Source organism: Zootermopsis nevadensis, unplaced genomic scaffold (genome assembly GCF_977971745.1).
Source record: "Zootermopsis nevadensis isolate Lab colony 2312 unplaced genomic scaffold, Znev_1.0 Znev_ptg000030l, whole genome shotgun sequence".
NCBI classification, from domain to species: Eukaryota; Metazoa; Arthropoda; class Insecta; order Blattodea; family Termopsidae; genus Zootermopsis; species Zootermopsis nevadensis.
This window is the reverse complement of record NW_028259162.1, coordinates 11,275,381-11,301,543: the sequence shown is the minus strand read 5'-3', so window position 1 is coordinate 11,301,543 and position 26,163 is coordinate 11,275,381. Positions and strand designations below refer to the sequence as shown.

General features: G+C 36.5%; 1 protein-coding gene across 8 annotated transcripts in view; it reads left to right on the top strand.

The window, feature by feature from the left end:
• LOC147872132 (uncharacterized) overlaps nucleotides 1-26,163 on the top strand; it is a 331,170-nt gene that overhangs the window by 57,093 nt on the left and 247,914 nt on the right. For 4 of the 8 annotated variants that reach the window (XR_015537934.1, XR_015537937.1, XR_015537933.1 and 1 more), the window contains one exon: nucleotides 9,565-9,646. The exons of the other annotated variants lie outside the window; for them this stretch is intronic. The gene's annotated coding sequence lies outside the window, so the exon portion shown is untranslated. The remainder of the gene's footprint in view (nucleotides 1-9,564; nucleotides 9,647-26,163) is intronic. 8 annotated transcript variants of the gene reach the window in all.

Here is a 26,163-nt window from a genome sequence, read left to right as displayed (position 1 = left end):
TAATTATAAACGTAAGGATAATAGAACGTGGCATGTAGCATGCGTGGAAGAGATGATATATAACTACAGAATTTTACTTCAAAAAACCTGAAAGGATTGGATGTAGATGATAAGGTTTATATATATATATATATATATATATATATATATATATATATATACTATCAAAATAGATACTATATTATTAAAGTGAATTGAAGTCACTCGGGATACGGTTTAGTATCGGTTTGTATGAATACGGAAATTAACATTTTGGTTCCATATAAAGTGGCTGATTTCCTCACCAACTGAGCGACTACTAGCGTATCAAGGATTCTGCTCCGTGGACTTACGCCTAATTATAATATGGAGATCGTTTCTCTTAGTGTGTTCATCCATCCGTCCGTTATTCAGCACGTTTCATCTTAGAAACTAAATTAGATTTTGTACTAATAGAGATGTAGTTAAACGTCTTCAGATGAATTTGACTGCTGTGCGTAAGCTTACTGGTCAATTATAACACCTACCTTACACGAAGCTAAATTAGACGTTTATTAATTTATAAAAAATGGCTCCTCATTAAAAATCGTATAATAGGAGAAGTACACGAAAACCTTGTTAATATCTTCAACTTTTATCGACTTGTATCCGTAATAAATGAGTACCAAAGCCTATGAGATATCGGAATATCAAAGCTTGCTTTTGCTTTCATTGTGGACCGTTTCGTAACTAGAGTTCATATTTTTGCGATACATATGTACACATTACATCTGTTTCAGCATTAACTTGAAGTAGTAGGTCTGCATTAGAACCCATGTCAACAAGGGGATGTAACGTATAAAATAAATTACTTTTGCTCCGTAATTCCCCTGTGCCGTGTTAGTTTTTGTCCTTTTTTGTGCTTTTAAGTCCGTACGTCCTTTTTGCGTGCATTTAATGAATACTGGCAGGTCAGCCGATTCTTATTTCAGCCCGGAACTCGAAGGAAATGTACTGTCTGGAAAGAACTTTAAAATGTAGAGAAGCCAATAGCCATACTTTGGACACTAGAGAATCTGCAGTTTTACGAATATTTCGACCGCTTCTATTACCTTCCCCCCCTTAATATTCCTGCAGACCTGATTTATTAGCCTGTATCATCATCATCAGCAACAACAACAACAACAACAATAACAAGCAAATGAAATTCAAGCAGTTATACAGGTAAAACATACATATTTACAGATAAACATGGCCATCTACAGAGCACAACATAGTGTTAGGATTGTACCAATAAAACTTATGGGAAGGAAGAGTTTGAGATTTTGACGGCGGTGAGTATGAAGATGGCTGTTTTCTGGGTAGAAGCGCCGTGTAGTCTGGCAGAAGTTTATCATCGTTTCACAGGTCCTTGCTGCCTCCGTCATCCGGGCGATGATGGAGACAGCATGCACTTCTGAAACGTCTGTAACGTCTATCAGATTACGCCACGCTACATCCCAGGAGACAGCCATCTTCTTACGGAAAAGGCGACAAATGTAATATTTTCGGACAAACCTCACTACTCGACCGACATTGATTTAAAAACAGCTGTACGTTGGCTTTAAAATTCTAATGTGCGTAGTGAAACGAAGGCTTTCATCTCTTCAGTTCATTTCAGATTGATAGTTTTAGTTACGAGTTGCTATAAAAAGTGTAGCTATCGTTGGCAACTAGCAAGGAAGGCTTAAGTCAATACATTTAAAGAGTACAAAGAATTGCTGAATTAACAAAGAACAGAACCGTTGTATTTCGTACTCCTGTTCCTAGTTTTGCAGGGACTGCAACGATCGATCTCAGCAAAAAGTTAAAATTTTAAATAAAGAATGCTTAAAAGGGTTGGAAGTGCATATTATATTCCATATGTGTATCACCCGTGGGTCTGACACTAGAACACTTTAGTGAAAAACACGTTAGAGCTAGTATCTGTTTCTTCAGAAACATACTCGTTGGTCTGTCAGAACTGATAGAATGGAGTGTTTGATTTCATATCTTTAGCGTTCTGTTGAAGTGATATTCGAACTTCTGTACAGAAAGTTCTTACATGTTTTGTTTTGTGACTATGAATCGCATTTGTGCATCGAGGCCTGTTTGCCACAATTGTATCTCTCTTCCTTCTTCATCAGTGTCTTCAAATACCTGACATTTACGCCCTCGTATTATAGTAGGCTTACATTTATAAAGGCTTTAGACTTATTAAATTTCAGTATCGAAAAAAATATCTCATTTATTGTATTTGTGCGACAGCCTAAGATAATGGAATCGTGATTAATATCGGATTCGTTTGGAAACGTGTGTGAACGTGTCTGAGTTTTGACTATATCTACGTCGGCATTGTATGGACGTTCTTAGTGTGCAAAGAAAATTGCTACATATAAATTGACTTGTACGGAATTCATTAAGCAGCAAAACGGCAACGGAAAACGTCATGACGAATTTATGATACGATACGGTTTTAAACTTAAAAATCAGCAGGTGTCGGGGTAGCTCAGTAAATATAGTGTCTGGACGAATGGGATTCTGTCTCCGGCAGGGGAAAAATAATCTTTTTTACAGTCTGGGGCCCACCCAGCCATGGGTAACAAACCTAGCTTCCTGTCCACTGAGTAATGGGGATCCCTTCACCGGGGATAAGCGCGGCTGGAACGTTAGGCTGACCACTCACCCCCTCTCCTCATCTAGTGCTAAGGTCAAGAACGGGTAGGAGCTAGATCCCCCCCCCCAAAAAAAAGGAACTCCGTAGTGCGTAACGGGACATTTTTTACAGAGAATCTCGAAAAATATTCGTGATTGGAGTGGGATTCGAACCCATGATCTCATTACTCTATCTGACAAAGACCGTACATGTCTTACACCCCACGGTAATTCGTAAATCTGAGTTATAGATATTGTTAATCAGTTGTATTTTTCTAAGGAAATTTTAATGAGCTCAGGCTGTACTCCATGGTCGCAATATGACTGCTGTTGATGTTTACATCATGATAACAAGCTTATTAAATTTGTCGACGGGAGATTGGAATACTGAAAGCCCTGAGAAAGCCTAACCATCAACGGTATACTTTGAGATATTTAATATTTTTTGCAAGTTATTAATCAGCTTGTTCGTTGAAAGTTTTACTTTGTGAACACAACTTTGATCATGGTGAGTAATTTCATACTTAAATCGAGATTTCTGTCACTGGTATCCTGTTATATGAAGGAAATTACCTTATTTCCTCGATTTAAGGACGTCATCGATTGTAAGACGCAATCTTGATTTTGTAATAGGTTTGCAGGAAAAAATACACTATATCAATTCTTGCACGCTATAAAATGTAAAATGCACCACCCTTTCAGAAACCTTAGATGCGAAAAAGTTCGTCTCGAAATCGAGTAAATGCGGTATATGAAGGGTCTGGCTAACTCAGTGAGTATAATGACTAGGTTACAGGATGCAGAACGATCAGGGTTCGAATCTCGGCATTTACAGAGATTTCATTTTTCGCTACCACGTCGAAACGGACTCTGAGATTTTCAACCCCCTATACGCTGTTTATCGTGGGCATTTTCCTTATGGGTAAAACGACCGGAGCGTGAAGCTGTTTACTTACACCATCTGCTGCCCATATTGAGAATGTACTGGACTTATTCCTCCACTTCCCCGATGTATAATGTGCACATGCATATATTTAATTTATAGGCGCGTGGGTAGCCTTTTAAACACATCTTAGTTCATGAACAAATACTGGTGCACAATGGAATTTGAAGGTGGTGTGAACCCTTTACAGAACAGTGACAACTACACGTACTGTACCACCTGCTTTAACGTTTACTGACTCAGTTTCTCAGCAGAGTCCATTCGTGAATTCGTTATGATTATCAGAATATTTTTTTAAACAACATTAAACAATTCATCTTTGTAATTGAGACGCGTTGTGCTTTCTCTCAGATAGGGACTGGATTTCTAAATATTATTTAGATTAAACAAGTGTTTCAGTGGAACGATTTTGAAATATATTGCATATTTACTACCTCTAGTATGTTTATATGATATATTTTTACTGTGCACAAACTTTCTGAAGAGAAAACTTCAAACTATTTATTAATTTTACAAAAACATTACGTTCTGAGAACCCTAAATATAATTCCCCTTATTATTCGATAGTTATATTTCTGTTTCTGCTGTTTACTTCACACACATTTAATTTGCATTGAAGATTAGACCTTGGCAGAACTCCTACGTTTAACGGATTATGGCCATGATTGGTAGTGACGAGAAACGCACACAAACATCCCTGCACTTTCTGAGTTTCGAAACCAAGGCCCTAGTGTTTATTTGGGCCGGCTACTCGAATCAGCAGCTGCATCTCTTACGTGCACATTGCCCAAAGAATTCGTGACGTAATGTGGTGATTAGAGATGATTTTTGTTTTGTTTTCAGTTCTGTGTCTCCACAGTACGACAATGAGACTGTATCTGTTGCCTTGGTGGCAATATATGCTCCCGTACTTTGAATCGTTTATGCTGGCTGAATATATCTGTTCAGCTTTCAGCACTTCCTGAAACCGCCGGTGTGTTGCTCTTTCAGCATTGGTGATTTCTCTCGCTTCCATTCCCGCCTCCTCTGCGCTGCTTTTGAAACGTCATGCAATAACATCGTCCCAGATATCTGTCTCCTACCGGCGCTTCTATATTATACAGTAAGAGACTTCAGCAGTTCCGCCTATATGAATTTTCGTATTGCGCGTTCAATACCGGTGTTAAGAATCTAGATGAAAACACATTTTGTAGCACAATGCCGTTTCATATCGAAACTTCTGTGCCCTGTTTTTGACTCAGTGTGAAATAGATTAATATAAGAGCTGATAAAATTCTGCATGCTTTGATAACGCCAGCAATAAGCACGGGAGTTTAGGTTCTCAAGGCGTGTATGAAGATGGCTGTCTTCTGGAATTTTTCGGCAAGTATTCTGATAGGGGGATAACACTGATTATGGAGGCGCTAAGTTCCTCTGAAACGTCGGTTAGTCTACCAGACTATAATTAGTAACATTCCAGAAGTCAGCCGTCATCATAATAATATGTCGAAAAAGTTTTACTTGCAGTGTAAAAATTAACGCCTTTGTGTGATTTTTTAGAAAAAACAAAACCCCTATTTTTACCCCTATTATTACAATTTGAAGACCGGGATAATTTAAGCCACGGACTACCGATTCAGAAACACTATTTTAGATTTGGCCTGTAGTATACAGTATTACAGGCGTTTTTCTAAAATGTATCGACCAAGTACAACGTTCATTGTAACTGGCTATCACTTTACTTACATTGACATTTTAACGCATGATTATTCACAGACATATTTTAATAAACACTTTTAGATCGTAAAATGTTTTAGGAAAGTTTTTTATATTAATAAAGATTATTTTTTATTGTTATGCATAGTTTACAGTGTGGTATACGGAGGTAATTATTGTCAAGCACAGAAAAATGGACTGTGATGTGGGTTGTGTAGTTTTTGGCTTGTAGGAGCATGTCGCCTCCATCTGTAGAGTAGAAGTCTCCTCCATAGAAACCTTAAATCTGAAACAGAAACTGGACTTCACGAAATTAATCCATTTGCGTTAGGTCGTCAATAATAACTGTACAGTAAACGGATTTGAAAAACCGGTTAAGGATGCAAATACTGTAATTGCGTACCCACTCCAGATTAGAATATATTTCTACATTTTAGCGTTTTTTATTATGAGATATTGTAAGTATGTTTAAAAATAAAACTTATAGGTTGTGTTTGGGGCAAAGCCTGACTTTATAAATCATAAGAGGGATTTAAAAATGTGCGGCGTCTGTCTGATGACTTGCCATTTATTTAGATTTTTATTAACACCTCTGTTTATTGATGCGTAAGAGATACTTATGATGGTGTGGATACTTTGTATTTTATTTCTTTATTTCTTTCAAGGTATGGTTGAAACTACCCTAATTTAATACACGTTCTTTGACATTACCATTTTTCCGTTTCGAAAATACATTTCCGGTTTTGTTTAAACTGGTAGTGGAGGCAGGCATGCTTTAATTATGAGGTGGCGTTTCCAACACATGCGATCCTCTGAATAAATGCGGGCCTTTCATGTCTTTCTGTTAATGGCGGTTTTAAAACCGTCGTGTTGCTTCTATGCCACAACGCCTACTCCACACTGCATCAGACTTGGGACAGAAATAGTTCACATATTCAACAGACGTAGCATAAAATAACTTCAGCCCTTAACGCTCTGCATCACGTGTGGATGAGAATGTAGAAATAACCTATAAATGACGCAGTAATTCTGCTCAAGGCATTCCTTGTATTATCTGCATGGCAGGCTATAGCTGAGTTCCAACGGAATAGTTGTTAAGCTTTCAAATAAACTGGCTCTAACTTATCTGTGGTTCATGGAAACTAGTGCAATATAGTAGACATGGATCACATTCCATGTGTGTTATGTAATGTACATCTTGTTTCCCATATACGCGTAACTTTAAATCAGTTTATAATGGTGTTATATCTACAATTCATGCGTACAAGTAAATTCTTACTTCCTGTTAGATGATTTACACAGATGGCATAACATAACGCTTAATTGTAATTTACTTTTTGGTTTAATAAAAAAATGGTTTATTTTTGATCGAAATATGTAGTGGATTAAACAAATGAATGGGTAAAACCAAATAAGAAACAGTTGTGTGGACGAATATTCTCGCCGTAATCAATCCATTTGGGATTTTTGGTGGACAAAGTGGCACTGGGTCAGGTCTTCCTCCGAGTACACCGATCTTCACATGTCAATAACATTCCACCGCTTCTGAGTATTGACTCGTGTTTGGTGGAGGATGGACAATGAGCCAGCCTGTTTGCGGTCCATTGCCGCAGAGACATAGTCTCACCCCATCGTAACAGAAGTGATGATGGCACTTTTATATAATGTTGTGTGGTACGCTATTGTTTATCCGGTGAAGGGGATGGACAAATTCCTACAGCAACGACGCTCACCCCCGTGTTTTGCATTGCCATCACATGTAGGTCATATATGCTACCCACCCCCTCAGACTGCCATGTTATTCTGTCGCTGTGTTTTTTAATTGGGGTAATTTGTAGCTGTCAGAAAATTTACACTACAAAAGCCTTTATTGTTGCGCTGGATATAAATATACCACAAATATCCTCTGGTGGCCATAGGAGAAGGGTGCAGATCTCAGGTTCCCGTTGCTGACATCTTAAACCAGGTGTAACTATTGCTGATTAATTTATTTTCATCTAAATTTTGCACTAAAAATTAAATATAATAATAAACACACATAATCCCAGTAGCACCCAACGAAAACGAAACTGAAGATATAAATCCTTCATCAGAGTTAATGTTTTGGTGTTCTTTATGGAACGAGAAAGGCTTTGTTTGTAACCATAACATTTTGTGTGTGTCCTGAGTAAGAATAATTTAGAAACGAAAGAGTTATGACCATGAAGCGTGGCATGAAACTTGTGTTATCAGGGTTGACTCAGCTCATTTTTGTTTTAAGCCACTCTTCCGATGAGAACGCCAAAGTATTCTGACTTTAACTGTTTAGAGTTTTATTATATGACAATTTTATTAGAATAATTAGTTTTATAACTGAAAATTGTCAACATTGAAGCTACAGTAATAATGCGTACTTTTATGTTTCATGATAGTAACTCTTAAATCTTTATAAATATTACTTTGCTACTTGTTAGTGAGTCTGCTGAGATGTTTCGAATGTGTCTAGTGTCATTGTAAGCAGATGTATACTTTTGTAAATTTGTATAAATGAGCGGACACGCGAACATGTACGGTACACTGAAGAATCAAGACGTTAGGAAATGGATTATTTGTACTCGTCGTTCATAAAAGACTTTATTATTCTCACTTCGTGCGTATCCCGAAAGTGGTAATGTTCCTTGTCCAGATATATTTATATTATACTCCTGATTATACTGGTTTATTGTAATAATGTATTTTCCCGAATAATATCGAAACTCCGGATAATACGCAAAAGTGAAAGCAAAACACCCAAATGTAACAAATACGTAAGTTCCTTCACAGATATACGTACACTACTTATATTTTTAGATATACAAATAACAGAAAGGATTTTATATACAATTTAATACTTTACATACCAACAGTTTTAAAAAGGGATTCCAGCGGATGTTCGTTTTATTGCCGTAAACTTCAGATTTTAGCAACAGTTGATTTATGTTGATACGTTGAGTTTTATGTCATTCTTGTTTTTGTTCATTAATTTCTAAACGTTGTAACATTTACAACGGATTTTCTAAATTATTTTTTTAATTTTAGCTTAAACCAAATGTATCCAGGTTAATCTGCCCCCGGATAATCGCCACGGTGGTCTGGCCTTGTAATCCTGGGGTCTCGGGTTCGATTCCCGGCGGTGCCCGAATTTATAACTTGTGTTGGGCAAGGCAGTGGTCTAGGCCAGTGGTATTCAACCTGGGGTACGCGTACCCCTGGGGGTACGTGAAATTAAAAAAATATATATATTGTTTTATGATAAACACTGAATAATCAGTAATGTAATTTACTTAATTTATTTTAGACGTAGATTATATACTACGTATAACTTGACTTATACACCAACAACTTTGGGGGTACAAAGTTGAAGAGAAATTATATCTGAGGGTACGCGAACAAAAAAGGTTAATACCACTGGTCTAGGCAACACGGAGTTTTCCTCCGGGGCTTCCCCGGTTTCACCGTGGCATCCCAAAAATTACTCCATACACACAGAAGAAGGCAATGGCAAACCACTTCTGTATCACCTGCCTAAGAAAACATATAAGAACAGGTCGCAGTCGGAGAAAAGGATGGAAGGATCCTGTTCATAATATGTCGCCAACCTCCTGTAAAGGATACGGCGTAATAAAGAAGGATAATCGGGGCTTTAGTTTACTTCGAACAAATAAAGAACTCGTGTTATCGCACCCACGCGAACGTCTTTATCTCTTCGATATCGAATGCAGTGAAAATAAATGTCCGACAATGTCTGACGTTTCCCATGGTATCTTATTTTATTCGGATTTTTGCATTTGTAATTAAGGTTATTTGGGGATTTATATTTGCATCTGAAGACCATGTCATGAAGTATCGATTCTGTAGAGTGAGATTATACCGCTCATGAGCAAATTACTCAGGAGAATATTTATACCTAATACAGATTAACAAGGAGGGACGGGTCTTAATAATTTATACTCATTATATACTGTTTAAGATAGGTATATCAAGTCAAGAAGGAGTTTGGCTTAGATGTAGCGCACATGGGCAAAACAAGAAGGCATATTAATTGTTTGCTGTCTAGGCGCTTCTACTTCGTATTATATGGGGTCATGCATTTATATCTTGGTCGGAAAACTGAAACAACTAAAACTGCACTTCCGTAGAGTTGAGTAGGTAAATCGTTTGTTTGTATCAACTCTGTATTGTCGAAGAGGGAGGAAGTGAATGCGACTTAAGCTGTGTTAAGATGTGATGTGAAATTTGTTTGATGAACAGTAAGAGAAGCTATTCATATCTTGCAGGATATTCTTTGTTCGGGATTCTAACGGGTCGCGTCTGGGAAGACGAAGGTAGCCATTGTTCTCCGTGTACAGCGGTCGATCCGTAAGTAATAGGAGCAAATTTTCGTGTTGATTTATTATTTCTAGCCTTTTTATCAAAAAGAAGAAAGCATCCCAGAATACATTAACAACACAAATCATTTATATATTGATTACAGGAAGATAAAGGTTTAGTAACATTCAAAACAAAACGGGACGTAAGATTTGAGGTTTCCACGTTGACGAAAATTTTGATTGTGGTCTTATGTGTTATGATACCGACGCTGAAGATGGAGGCGATATATTCTTCCGAAACTTTGGTAACAGCACACTAGACGTTTCTATGTCACAACATGACAAGATGGAATATATAATTATATTCCAGTGCAATGTCACTCTTATTTATGTAACTTTACTGTGTATTCTTTTGTAATTTAGAAATTATTTTCTCCGAATCTAGTGTAGTTCTCACTGCTACTCGTTGAAGATACTTCGTCTAATATTTCATTGCTGTTTGCGAAAGAAAAGTACCACATTAGACACACTATACACTTTATACACACTATTGAAATTAGCACCTGCTGACTTATAAATGTTGTCTGTTCGATTATTAAACGTCTTTACAATTGAATGATTTACATATAACATTTAATGAAGGGGTTATTATGAATTATGAATAACAGAAATGTTGCTAGAAGGAATAGTTCACGATCTGTTTTAAAATTTTAGCCCTACATTTGCCTGGAGGAACTTAAGGAAACTGTGAAATAGACCACGGATAGCCGGTCTCCGATGTTATGACAGTTTGAGTCTCCTCAGTACGAAGCAAAAAGTGTTTATGGTGCCTTAACGTTTGATGCACTTTTTTTTGGCATTTATTATTCAGCTGTTGTTAAGATGGAAAGGTGAGAAAAGCTACTTAATTTAACTGCCATCCTGCAGTACGAAACACTAAAACTACGAACCTAATGTAGCTTTCGTGTGTGATATTTTTACGGCAAAAATGGAAAAGTTATAGTTATCCATGAAGACTTATAGAAGAATCAGAGAGGTTAAGGTCCATAAAAATGTGAGGTGTGAAGTTAATGTTATTTTCTCGAGTTTTATAGAAGACTTGTAGGTAAAGCTTTACAAATTCCTAACGCCGCGTTGTGTCAAGTTAATTATTTTCACGTTCCGGTTACTTTTATCCCGAAGGAAGGAGCTTCCGGTTGAAGAACATACAAAGCAGAAAAGTATAGAAATTAGTTCCTCGTCAAACGAATATTTGTCAATAAGGCTCAAAAACTCTGAGGACACATTTTATAGAAATATTTTTCTTTTTCTTTTATGGATGAGGTTTTCCAACTGTTGTCTTAGAGTGATTGACAAACGACTGTCACATGAATAAGCGTTAAAAACAAGGTTATGTATAATTTTTACTCTTTTCATTTTGAGATTTATTTGACATTTGTTTGACATTACACCGTCTACACACATCGTTATATTTATTTTTATACCAATTAACAAACTAGATAGTCAGTGAAGATGAAGGGCATGAGTATATTATTTTGTTACATATTAAATCTCATTGGTCATCTTTATGACTTTTAATATAATGAATTTGAAAAGTCACAGACTAAAATTATATACAGATTTTTAATCAGGCAGATTTACTATGGAGAAACAATGGTTCTTATAATTAGTTTTGTGTATAGCGAATTTTATGTAGATGGTCTTATTCTGTTTTGAGGATTTGTCATAAAATGCAATTACAGAATTCTGGATTGTTAGCTGTCTGATCTGCTGCATGTCCGATGCTTTGATGGTGTTGTTGTCTGCTTTAAAACATGGCCGACCGATAGGCGCTTCCTTTCAAATCATCTCTGATTCATTATTCATGGAGTCTGATCCATCAACATCTCCATAAAACTTCCCTGCCTCGGGTGGAATATGACGCTGAAGAAACTAAACGAAAGAAATACTCACGATCAACTTCATCGGCTTTACTATTCGTGTTTTCCATACTGATATTGCGGAGCTCCCTTAACAAAACCCCTTACCTAGGCACATAATCCCTGGCGTCGGGTTATTTGAAGTATTTACATAAAGTAACGTTAAGTAGAGTGAGGGAAAATATCAGTTTACATTTATTTATGAAACATAACGCCAAAAATTATACGTCGTCATATTATTAGCTTTCATCATACACCCACCTTTTAAGTTTTTGATACACGTATATTTAATAATTTGTATCTACTGACGTAATTAGATTCACACATTTACCTTAAATATAACTTGCCAGTTGTCTTAAAATTAAAATTCATTAACATATTTTTCATGCTACTTTAATTTTTGCATGACATTAAATTATGTCTCGTCACAGAATGCTTTACAAAATCTTAGAGATAAATAACAATTTGTATGCGATTTTAGATTTTTTGTCGGTGAAAATATCGATGTTGGTCTCCTTGGTCGTAATAAAATAATCGATGTTTACAGTGACAATCATACGAAGTATTAATACAAAAATCAGTGTTACTGATTTTTGAAACAGACGTGACATATAGTTACCACTGACTTTAAAGAGTTAGTGAGAAGCTTCATAATGAGTACCGTGTATAATTTACAGATGGGGTTATGAAATCAAGGAGGATGAGATGGATAGTGTATGTAGCATGCATAAGAGACATACAGAATTTTAGTAGGTAAACTTTAAGTAAAGAATCACATGGGAGAATAATATTAAAATGAGTCTTAAATAAATAGGGTGTGAATGTGAGAATCGGATTCATCTAGTTCAGGATATGGTCACGTGGCGCATACTTGTGAACATGATAATAAACCTTCAGGTTTCTTAAAAGGCGGCTAACGTTTTGACTACGTAAGTAAATATTTGCTTCTACAGAAGCACTTGTCTCGACATGTGTGGTTATCAACTTAATCTAGAATTGTATACTACAAGAGATAGTTACACAAACGTTTCAAATCTACACAAAAAGACGTTGTTAATACTTTGAGGAAATATGATATTGAGGTGTATATGTATGTATATAGTCCAAGAGGTGAATTTGTTTGTCTTGTACTCTTGGTAGAAAGTTTGATATCCTTATCACTTTCCAAGATAGGTTAATTCTTATGTTGGATTTGTACTTCAGAGTGAAGATTGGATCAATAAACATAAACAAATAACCATCAACTAGTATTGGTCTAATGAAATAAAATCAGTAGGTACATTTGATGTATTAAAATTCGTGGCTTTAATCAGTTGTAGCATACAGTACTTAAAATATACATTGTCTTTCGTGAAGACGTTTTGATGGAATACACTTACGTTCATACTGAAGAAAATGTAATTGTATGACATGTGGGTAACTTTACATTTAAATTGTGCTCAGTTTCATTTTCCTCCGCTCTGCAAGTTAAGAATAATTTATTTGGCTTTATTCCAGATATAGTTTCGTGAGAAGAAAAGGCCTCCGATTGTAATGGAACACTTTTCTGCAATGAAACGTACAAAGTCAGAAGAAATATAAATGCAATCGTTTATGGCCACGTTTAGTATTTATCGCAATGAAATATTCCAACAATTTAACTGTACTTATGTAGTTAGGCATTTTATTACGTCCGGTAAAATGATAAGTCGAAACGAATAATTTTACATATTATTATACTGTCTTTCCGGTTGTTGCATTATAAAACAAGCAACCAATGGAACTTCATACAGTACAGAGACATTATTTCTAGTCCTATTATTTCAAAGTTTTAATTTATTTCAGGTTGTAATGTTAAACGTCTATCTATAAATATGTGCAATTCAACATTTTTCGCCCAGTTCCCGCTTTACTGCTCCTTCTCATTTTAATTTCTGCATCTTCTTACTGACAGTATTATCAGTTGATGTAGAATCGTTGAATAGCCGCTTTTTCTTTGTCTTCAACTTAATAGTACTCTGATCTGTGTCAGTTCAAACTTGAATCTGAGGCAGTCCGTAATTTTCTTACATTCGTGGTGAGTGTCATCATAGGTCTGTAGCATTATAAAAGTACGCCGGGTAAAATCTAGGTTCCAAACGGAATTTGAACCCGTGACCACAGATGTAATTGCACCTACAAACGTACAGGTATCTTAACATTGTGTCAATGAAGTTTAAAGGATCAAAGGTGTATTCCGTCTGGGAACTGAACTTGCGCCACCAGGTACATCTGCTCTTGCGAATGAGGAACGCGCATATGTAGTATAATTGGATGAGCAATGTTTATAGAGCAAATGTAGAATGATTTGATACCGTATTCTGTTGCAATTTAGGAGTAAGTTTGTACCTCATTAATACTGGTCGGTTTGTTAGCTCAGGTATTCTAATTGATGGGAGCTGACCACTTTGCCCTGCGCTTTATAAACAAACCCTTATGTACCGGGTTGTTTGTCAGTTATTGAAAAAATTGCAGGTTTCCGTTATTTTAAAATATTTATGGAAGGGGAATGTTTGTGTTTCAGCTATTACCAGGAGCTTAAACGAATATAAACAATAAAATTTAACAGTATGAAAATATAATACAGATTGACTGATAGGTGGAAAATATGTGTTGTCAACTTATTAAGTGTTATTATGTAAGTTTATAGCATGTTTTCAATAAATGCTATTCAGAAAGTTCTACATTAAAAGCCCTGTCAGTTTAGTAAATTTACTGAGAGTTAAAACTTCAGAGTTTGCGAAGTACACTCTATAAGTTAATATATCGTAGCCAAAGTATTCGCGAAGTCCCAATTTCAGATAAAAATAATGGCATAGTAGGCCTACTCATATTTATTGTAAAATCTATAAAATAAAATTTGACGGCGATAATATTGTGGATTTCTGTTTTCCAGGTTCTTACACCTTGTAGTTTTATAGGTGGTTACCAACGTTTCTGATGAGCATATGTCGTTCATCATAAGAGCATAAAGAATTTAATATCTTCCTCCAGACCCTTGATAATGACCGACCCACATTCAATACTGCTGGAAGCGCCCCACCATATTTTCATGTGATTTTTGCGAGTTAGAATTTAGACGTTAAAAAATGCGCCTGTTAGCGTCTCTAGGTCTGTCTATCCATCTGCCCATATGCAATAGTTTGACAAACACTGAAATAATTTCCATTATGTTTCACATTTTGGAGTTTTTAAAACTTTGTCAACACATTCCGTTCTGATTAAGATTAACTGGAGCTTAGCATCAAGTTAGGCTATTGCTTTCAGAAGCGATCGATTGGGGAAATGTCAGCCATCCGTACAACCACGTGGGAAATCCACATCATGACATCACAGAGCCAGGACCTCCCCCAAGAAAGGGATGTCAGATAATCCTGACGTCACTGAGACCATTCGCAAAGATCAAAGGATACATTCTGGCGAACGCGCCAGACTTGTTACGTTATGCGTGGAATTTCGTAACCTCTTGTTTTTAATGTTTCCGCCAGAGAAATGAAATAATGTCAACACTGAGGTGTTATCTCTTTAGAGGCTTTTCAACGGATTCGGTCATTATCTAAATTCGAATCCACAAGACTTTTTTTGCTGATTCTGTGTCCTGATTATTACTTTGGAAGAAAGTTTTGTGGTGGAATTGTCGTCGCTTAAAAAACTGCATTATTTTTGCTAGTCGCAGTGGCGTATTCCATTCTGCATAAAATGTTGTAAAGTTGGTTCTTTTGATTCTGACTTCATAGTTAAATCTGTCTCTCAGTACTGTTTGCAGGCTTACGTGCTAATTTCTGGAGATACTCTGTGAACTGCCCACAGACGATAACTCCTATGCGATGTTGTGCCGTGTAGTCTAGTAGAAATTGACTGACGATTCAGAGATGATTACTGCCTTCATCTTCACTTCGATCATACTCTTATAGACATTATTTATGTAAATTGTGAAGAGTTTAGGAAGTTCAAAACGTTTTCTTGAGTGCGTGTAACGAAAGGTTTGGTTAGGTGTGTGTTCAGCGTGGATGAAAGTGTTTTGAAGTGACACGTTTCTTGTGGGTTTCGAATTATTAGGATGGCTGTAGGCTGCGGGATGTCGTGTGATGTACGATGTGCGGAACCCATAGCTTGAGGCTGTAATGTAACTTTGTATGGGAGTACGCCGTGTTATGAAAAAATGAATGAAAGGCTTTTCAAATTTCTTTCTTGAAAATCAATCTTTGAACGGTGCAGCAACATTCAAACACACTTGTGTTCTAAGCTTCAGAATTTACGTTATACCTTCCTGAAAAGTTGCAGTGATGGGAGGCTTGGTCTCATTTGACTTTCTCTTGCTAATAGAATCTGAAATCTTAAAGACTCGAACTACTTTACTTGTACAACCGACAGCCTGTGTATGGCCATCTTTACAGACATCTTTGCGTTTATTTGTGGCGTAAACTACTTAAATTAAAAAGTCACTCTGCAAATAAATATAAAACGTCCCAGAAAATGATTATGCGCTTGTTGAAATATATCGGGTGTACATTAAACGTTATATAAATATTTGTTTTAACTTGTAGTATGTGTACCAAATAGTTGTACTTTTCTTTACCATATTCTTTCTATAAGTATGTAGAATTTGTCCTTATTTTGCCAATAAGTTATTTTTTGTAGTTCGCGCACACATTTCCCATAAAGTACGTCTGGGTTATACTATATACCTTGTCATTCCATATGGATTCGTTGTGAAGAGAACTTCAACACCGATTCAACAATTGGTTATCTCTAGTGGGGCGTACATCTCATTTAACGTAATATGATCTACACTATAATACATATTGTCAGTTTGAAGAGGTGGCGATACGCAGCCTATCAGACAGTCAGTGTGTAGGCCTACTGTTGAGGGAAATCAGGTTTATTTTTCTGTTCTGCTGTTATTCTTGTCTGTTGCACTTTTGTATGATGGCAGGTAAAACAGCGTGTACTTTTTTCGACAGTTGTGTAATCTGCAGAACACTGAAACGCCTAGACCGGTGGGCTGATTGTAATATGTAGGGAAGTTTTTAGTTCATATAATCTAGGGGAGTGTAAAATGGCCTTCTTCAGACAGACAATGATATAACCAGATATCGGTTGTGTTTAATGAGACTAGAAACCGGTGGTTGAAAATATAATTAATGAAACTTCTGTATTTTTTAACAAATTGTGAAAATATATGTTCTCATGGAAAATTATTTTTTCTGAAATCTTACAAAATGACCGTTTCACCCTGTTCTCCTGGATAAAACGGCCTCTTACGTGTTCTATTAAATAAACTGTACATATGTAAACTGGAAAATAAACTCGACCGTAGTTAAGACAGTTTTGTTTTAGCTTACTATCTGCTGTGTACTTACTGTTGCACTTTTTGTACTAAACAGCTCAATAACAGGTCCGCTAACAGAATAATATAAAACTGCTATCTTATTCGGGTAGACTTTTTTACACGGGTGTTCAACGAAGGTGTGATTTTCTTATATAACAAATACTCTGCATGTATCTATTAATTAACTTTTAATATGGTCAAGAACTTGCATTTCCCTTGTTTACGACAATAAAACGGGCCAGCTTTATCGGTTTTACACACATAATACTTCAGTAAGTTGCAGCAGTTGTAAATCACCTCTTGGGTTGGTAATTTCTTTGCCTATTAGCATTAACATTTCCGTTTTATTCCTGTTGTATATTAAACAGTTGAAAATAGGCACTGCCAACGTGAAAACAAATAATAAGACATGCGCAAATATCCACATTGTGATATACTACGGGTTACCTAATCGGAAGAGATGTACAAGGAGTCCATTTTCTACGTTAAGTTACGACCTTAACTCTGTGAAACTGCAGACAGAAGATGGTATATATGTGCTCTCTGACCATGCCCGGTGGGGGGGGGGGGGGGGATTGGAGACGGTAGCCAACTTTATCTCACTCGTTCTGACGCTGACGTAGCATTTCAGAAACTTGGGTCTTACACAGTCTAATGGCTCTATTCTTCCCTCGTGCGTTAGGCGAGTTGCCTGAATGTGTAGTTTGCATAATCCAATCTCTTGTGTTGATCTTGGCATAAGTGTAGCCAGGGCCACTTTAAGGAAATGGTGTGCCCAGGGGACCCTTATATTTGTCTTTTTATAGAAAATACCTTACAATTTAATAGCTGTACAACATTTATCTGTATTAAGAAACCCGAAAGTGAAAGAAAAATATTAAAATACATAATATAAACATTTTATCTTGGTTGAAAGAATTTTTTTTTCGCAACATAGGTGTACGTTCAAACCAATTTCTGATGTTAGATTTTGGTCATGTACCTTTTTGTTCCATATACTGGTTCTTCTCCTGACATTTAAGAGCATAATTCGGAAATATCTGGCCTCCTCCATGTTAGTGATATGTGGGGTGATTGTTGGAAAAATGTTGTACAGACTGAAAAGTCCGCGAGTGTGTTCTTGATACATTTGAAAATATTTTGTCTTTGTTGTCATTGGCGTTTAAAATTCGTCAAATATTTAAGCCGAATCATTTGTTACGGGAAATTTTACTTCACACTTCTATGACGTAGTCCTACAACACGTACGACATGACATCACTGTGCATTGAACGGGTATGTAGTAGTGCCAAGACAGTGGTCTGGTGACGTAAAAACAAATGTGTGGCACAGTGCCCACTCAACACAATAAACTATCATATCACTGTAATCCTTTCAGACAGTGTTGCCAACGTTTAAAGTGTGTCATATTTTAAAATGTTTCACTCAGATGAAGTCTTGAGCATGACATTTGGGATTTTGGAAAAGCTAATGCTTTTGATTGTTTGTAAAATGGGCACCTTGAGTTGCTCTAGTATTTAAATAGTTTTTGCAATGGAACCAATAGTCTTTTGTAAAATTTAGGTTAAGCCGTGGTACAACTCTTTCGCATGTTATGAAACCTACGATCTAGTACGCATATACGCGTGTTATTATCTGTTTCTTTATGCACCGACGTGTAATGGTCTTCATTTGTCATAACATGCAGCTTTAAATGACGGAGTGACTACCATTGACGAGGAAACTCGTTAAATATTGAGATACTATCCTAGAATTTCTCTGAAGTAAGTGAGAAAACCTAAAGAATCTTCAAACGAAATAGCCAGCCTATTGACCAGTATTCGAAGCCGGAACGTCTGGAATGCAAAGTATCGCTGTCCTGAGACTTTCCTCGGTAAATTATTCTTTTTTGTTTTCGTAAGGAACTAATGAACTATAATTGTAATACGCTACAATAGAGTTCGCGTAAATAACCAGGATTCACACTTATATCAGTAGAGCGTCATGATATATATTAGCTCTTTCCTATATAAACTACGAGTGTAGTTACAGTGAAATATTGTAGTAAACAATTTTAAATGACTACTTTCCCTAACCTCATCTCCCTCAGTATTAAATTACCCTCTTAATTTCATTTGGTATCGGTCGACGGATACGCCTACAGGCCAGTTTATTCGATGAAGCCAAACGTCAGGGATCATCAAAATAATGGTCCTTAATGAGACCACGAAGGGCTCGACGTTTCAGTAATTAGTCATATTAGCCAGCTTCATATATGCGCAAACAAGTCCACGTGTCTTGCCGATGTGGCTTACTGCTGTTTTTACCGTGGTTCTTGGTAACTCTTGGAATATAGTTCCTGGCCCATTTAACCTCAATTTTGTTTATCTCTCATTTTATTATATTTGCAGCCTGGCACGTGTCACATAATCTTCTTGGCGCCACAGATCTGCTTTAGCATTGGTTAACTCATAGATGTTTTTCTACAGCCTTTTTAAACAAACGGTAAGGACGTCTTGAATGGGGGATTAGACGTCGGTAAGGCTTCTACATGCACTGGGTAACTTATAAACGCCAACACGTATCCGTGCCTGGAGCGGGGTACTTACCGACATTCGCAGGGTCTGAGCGTTGTAATATTGGTAACTCAGATGGTATTTATGCACACGCTGACAGGCATTTGATGAAACCTGTCTCTGAAAGTGATTGCAGTTGATGATTAATTTCGAATTGATGAATACTGGCATTAGCACAATTTAAATATGGCATCGCAATCAATTCAGATGGAAGGCATATCCTAACCTGCTCACAGATGATATCTGCGTCTAATCGATTTAATGTCTCTGTGTATAAACGCAGTAAAACTACTTATACTGACAGTTCTGCATTGCGTGGTTGCCTCTAACTTTTGTCTTGTATTAAACGTAAATATTTAGGCTACGCTTAGATAGCTCTATAACATGAGACCCATTTACTACAGTTACAGTGAAATATTTTATTAAATGCTTTTATTGTAATCCTCTGTTAATTTCCTCTGTCTTCTGACCTGAGTACCGTTTATCTCTATCAGTATAACTGATTATCTGTTCTTTATTTAACAACTGTTCTTCAGTAGCTTAGACTATATAGAGTCAATGTATTACTGTTATTTTGTCATATAATTTATAACATTTTTTCTACAACGAACACAATATTTTCTGTTTAATCACAATAGATCTACAAGCAGTTTTTTTAAGAGTTACTACCTCCATGTCTTTGTTTTCATTCTCGCTAACAATTCACCGTGTGGCCCGTTATTTTGTTGATATCTGACGCAATGTCTGTTTCTCGTCTTCTTGAATGCTGCAATCCAGATATTTCTTTCTAGACCCTCTCACATTTCCACACGAGAGAGTCAAGTGCGTGATTAATAACTGAGCTCTAACAACCACCTCCGCGCCTGTAGAATGTTTCTGTTTTAGTTTATTAAAACTGTGGAAGGCGTTATCATGATTTCTCTCAAAGTATGTTACTAACAAAACGTTTCTATTTGAGAAAAAATTTGGGAAATCATAGGATAAACAGATGCAGAATAGATGGAATAGAATTCATTACTTCCATAACTATCTGTTCTAAGTTAAAATATAGGCCCAATGAAACCGGAAGTAATGTATGAGGATTGGAACTTCCTTAATTGCATGTTCCATCCTCAGTGGTTAACGGATAGAGTAAGGATAGAAAAACCAACACTGGTCAATATTTTCTGTAACTCGAATTATGAGGTTGGGTCATATGATTTCCGATATGAACTCCACGTGCATCACCTTCATAACGAGATGTTTTGCCATGTCACAGGTGAAAACTTGTTTGAAAGACGTGGAGACGTAAAGACGCTAATTCTTTATGGTAACGATATTTCTTTTTCTCCCTTTGTGTTTTTTACATTCGTGCTGAAATATTCTCTCTTTAGATCTTTAAACAGACAAAGAAACTCTTGTGAGTTTCTGGTTCTTACGCCTGCGAATATGAATATTGGTAGCGATTTGTAGTCTGGTAGACGTTTACCACCGTTTCAGAGGTGCCTGCTGGCTTCATCATCAGGGCGTTGAGTATCTCTGAAAAGTCGGTAAACGTCTACTAGACTAAACGACGCAACAACCCAGAACAGAGCTATCATCTGTAAAGTATTTAAAAATAAGATTTTACCACCCAGAAAACAAGTATCATTACCGTGACCAATGTAAATATTTTATTATTAGTATTATAGGATTACTAATACTTCTAATACCACACCGTCACCTTTATACAGGACCAGAAAAGTGCCAGGTCAGTGTTGGGGCCCCTCAACAAGGACCGAGGGTGTGATAATGTGTTACTTGTTCAGGGTTATCGCACACCTCATGGGGTGGTGATGGATGGGTATGGAGCACTGGTGGAGAGAAACCTATTCCAGCGCCCTTTCGCCTACCACGAAACTCACTTGAAGCGGTACGGGATTAAAACCGGGGTTTTGCCGTGAGAATCAATCATATAGCCGCCTGAACTAAGGCACGACCCCTTTTTAATAATTTTGCAAAATCTTTTATCTTTATTTGTAGAAACAAATGTAACCCTTAAACAGATTCTGTAAGTACATGCATAAATATAAACGTAAAAGAATGTGGTATATATATTTACCACTGTCTTTAAAAGATTTAGAGCAACTGCCTTCATATTTCTAGCCTCTGTAATGAATTTTGTGTCCACCAATGAAAATATTTAGGCCGTAGACCTGATAATATATAACCAACTAATCTAAGTACTATGAGCAGCGAAAGGAAAATACTATTATTTATTGTATAAGAATGAGAGTTCTAGACTTTATATTGAGCTCCAGAATTGTAAACGGTGAGCTGTGGTTACCCACTAATATTGTACGTCTGTGTGTGGGTGTCTGTGGATCCTTTGGTGGTCTGCCTTGGCTTAGCTTGGCCCTCTCAGTACATTTCCATCCAAAATAGCTTTGCAAAGATTTGTGGAAAATCTTGGCACGCAGAGACCGTTAAATAGACTTTGCGGGTGTTGGTGAACAAGACAAAGAATAGGAAATATATTTGCTTGTAGGATTTTGTGATCGTTAGTGGAAGAAAGTTTCGTAAGTAGGGGCTAGAAATGGAGAGAGAGAAATATTTATAAGGGGGTTACTTAGAAGGCAAATGAATAGAAGAATTGCCAGAAACGATGTATGCCCATAATTAATAATAGATTTTAGAGTAATATAAAACGTTGTTTGTGATTTTTTTATTTTTTATGAAATTTGCTGTTGTTATGTTTGTTTAATGAACAAGTATGATGTAGTTCTTACCGATAATCATTCCGTAGAGATTATAATCCTTCTTTATCTTTTTTTGTTCTTATGTCTTCCTTAAGAGCACTGTTTCCTTTTTATAATAGAGGGAGTTAAGGTGTATTCATATAGTTCAAGTAGGATTGAAAATTTCATCACTTATTAATTTATCCATATAATAAGCAAGAATTGATACGTTGGTTGGTTGTGATAATTTAGTGTAAAGGGATTTTTGGTCTTATGGGATAATATTTATGACTATGTAATAATTTTAAATGGTTGCCTGTATACATGTACTTCGATACAACGCGGCAACAACTGATCTTTACGTGTTTTCGCATTGGGCTTCCGTAATTATGTTAAGATAAGTAATGTTTTTAATTTTTTATATGATTCTTTGTTACAGTTTTCAATAATAACGTGTTTTAAAATAAGATTTTCCTGTAGATCTTTTCCATTCACACTGCAGACAAAGTAACCTTTCAGCAACGTGGCGTTTCTGAGACACGACATCTGCTTAAAGTCTGGTGTAGGGACTAAATGTCGGTCAAGCATCCTTAACCACATTTTCACGGTAGAATTGCCATCTGAAGGAAACAGCCCGTCGTTGGACTATCCATTCCTGTTTTCTTCCTTAACTAAGTTAAACACAATATATCGACTGATTTTTAGACATATTTTGTGGCCATACAGCAGGACTTTCACGATTGTGTCTGTTTGATAGCCGATTATTATAGCAATTTCTGTGACGCAAATCTTAAGACTCAGAATATCTTAGCAGGATCATCGTGTCAACAATATAAAATATGATTATAATCCTATTATCGTTATCCCATAAGGTCGAAAACTACTTAGCAGCGTTACCATGGTAACTTATAATTACAATGTAGACACGTTGTTATACTTATTGACTGCTGTGACATGGGAAATATATATTCCAATTTATTACCTTCAGAATTTTTACGACAGAAATATAGAATTTAGAGTAACTAATTCTGAGTCTATACTAGTTCTTGGGAAAATTGTATCACAACAATGATCTATGATGTGGGATACGTTACTCATGATTTCTTAATGGGAAGGTAAAAGTAATTCTTCCTCAGAAACCTTTATTTTTAAAGACTTTAGTTTGGAACTTATGCAAGTGTGGATGACTGCAACTGTTTTATAATTAAGTAATTACTGTTTGGTTAGAGTGAGAATACAGGGTTAGGTAATGTATTAAAACGCAGTCACCACTGTTTGGTTTGGTTTGTGTCTATTTCGTTATAATAGCATCGAAGTGTCCATTTCTCTGTGGCCTGACTTCCACACTTCACGATAGAGCGCTCGCCAGTATTTGCGGAACCAAGTTCACGAAACACATAACGTTCACAATCATTACATTTTCTGCATGAAGAAACGGAGTTTTTAAATTTCCCAAAGTGGTAGTAAAGAGTCCGAAGCTCTGGTTGTGACGTCATAGTGAGAGACAATTTGTGGTCTGCGTTCCAAAGTGCGCTGGGTTAAATGCATTATTCACCAAACCAGAACACGGGAAGGAAAAGTTTAGGGAAGCAAAGAGAAAAAGAAGTTCTAAATTCCGGTTGTGCCTTCATCACTCGATACTTTGAAGGGTGTGTTTAGAATGACAAATGTAACGGGTCTGTATGCAAATGAATTTCTCTGACGTGATTCGGATTTCATCATTGAATTTGGATGTAAACTAGGAAGCACATTCGCCTTTAGTTCAAAGAAGTGAGTACGTATGACCTCAGGATGAGTAATTAATCACGCTTTCTCTATGCTGACTTAATTTCACTGAGCCCAGGGAGAGGAAAAGAGACGCCAATTCTCAAAATAACAACGAACTTCGGGCAGGATCAGAACATTCTTATGCTAACCATAGAAAAGTAATTTTATGTTGTAGAATGTAAAATAGCACGGAAGCTGTTGCGAAATGTTTATTTAGCTTTTTGACTGAGACTGTTTTACTGAAGCACTTTATGGGGGCAAAAATCAAACATATTTAGCCTACGTATTGTACACTAACAAATGTCAGGATGTGTAACAATTTGAAATATGACGACGGTTCAAGACGATTCATGTCGGGCAAATTTAACGTCTTCGAAATGTGTGTTTTTAGAAATTTTGCATAGAAATGGATTACCAAATTATTTTTGCTAGCCTGACCATGTGATTGTTCACAGTTCTTTTCAAGCTGTCTATTTTTTGTGTTGGATTCGAGGTTTTAACGGCGGTGAGTCCGATGATGAGTGTACTCTGAGTTATTGCGCCGAGTAGTCTGGTAAACTTTTAACAACGTTTTAGAGGTCCTTGCAGCCTACATCATCGCCCTGATGACGGAGGCAGCAAGGACCTCTGACACGTTGATAAACTTCTACCAGACAACACTGTACAATACCCCAGAAGACAGCCAACTTCTATCTATTTCTTAACATTTATTCTTTATAAGTCTCTGCCTACAGACCTTAACCTAAAATTATATTAACAAAAACATAATAAGTACGTTGTTATGGTTATTTCCTATAAATCATTTGAAGCATTTTACGCATCCCGAATAGGCTCGCAAACCACAGTTTGGGAAAACAGATGAGGGGGACGATATCCCGGGTCGAAATTTGAGACAACGGAAATAAAGGCGCGTTTCTGAAATTTTAAAAAATTCTATCTGCAGTTTATTAAGTACATCCTGCGCACTCACGTACTGAACTTGGGCACACTTCTTCGATATCAAATAACATTTTTATCATAACTTAGTGAACAGCGTAGCTGATATCCGTAAACCAATATAAGCTGTAATTAAAAGGTGTCTCCATAATGGAAAATTTCACTGTAGGTTGTTCTACAATTAATTTAAAATTTAAACGAGTTTACTTCTTTGATTAAAGAGTGTGAAGTGTAAAATACCCCACAGAATGGAAGAGGAAATTACATTTACCAATTCATAAATGGAGTTATATTTTAGGCAAGCCACAAACTTTGTATCTATTATGAACTCCGGCAACTTACAACAAATAGCTAACCCGTTTACTTTGTAGGATATTTGCAAGTAAAGTGCCACGCTGTATTAATTAATATACAAGCATCTGAAGCCACTACTGTAATCACTATTGATACACTTGATGAAATTCATAGAAAGAAAATTAAATCCGCTTTATAATGACCGTTTCACTACACCGAAAATTTTATTTCAACGGGACAATGAAGCACTGTAAACTATAACGGGTGCATAATAGGATATGAGATCTTGTCAGCCAACGGGGTGTAACAGCATCTCGTCTTTTGGGTAACTCAGACTCGAAGGGGACATCGGTTGCATGGGAAGAATGAGATTGATTTTACACAAGGAAACAAGTTCATCAAATGTTGCCACACTGTGTGTCAATTGATTTCAGAGAATATTCTCACTCAGAAAGAAAAACGAGAAATTTGCTGAAAGCCGTGAAGTTTAACTTGAGAATCACCGTGAATTATGGTCCATATTTAACCGATGTGAACCCTAATTCCACCATTAAATTAATCTTTTATTGTCGATGTTCCTATACTGCATACATAATTGCCACTTTAATTCGATTTACCACAGTTCAGACCGTTTACGAAGCCAAGACCTAAAGTTAAATTAAGTTTGTTCTAAAAACTGGTCAATCTTATTACGACCTCACGCAGGGACGACTTAGTATTAACACGCTGTTTATAAGCCACCATTAACATCGCCGTTAACATAGTGACAATAGTGTAGTTCAAGTCCCAACACGGTAAAAGGCAAATCAATTATGAGTGACCTCGTTTAGCAACACAATCTCGGGGACAATAAAAGCCAGTGTCGTTAGGGCGCGGGGTATTCGTGTCATATGAAGTAACACATTGTTATGTTGTTATTATACTGCAGCCACCCATGTATGGTGTTGGTTGATATATTACTCAAAGCTCCTGACCTGCTCGCACACCCAAAACCACGTTCCTGAATGTAATGTCTGGAGCATGGATTTAAGCTTAAAAAATTAAACATT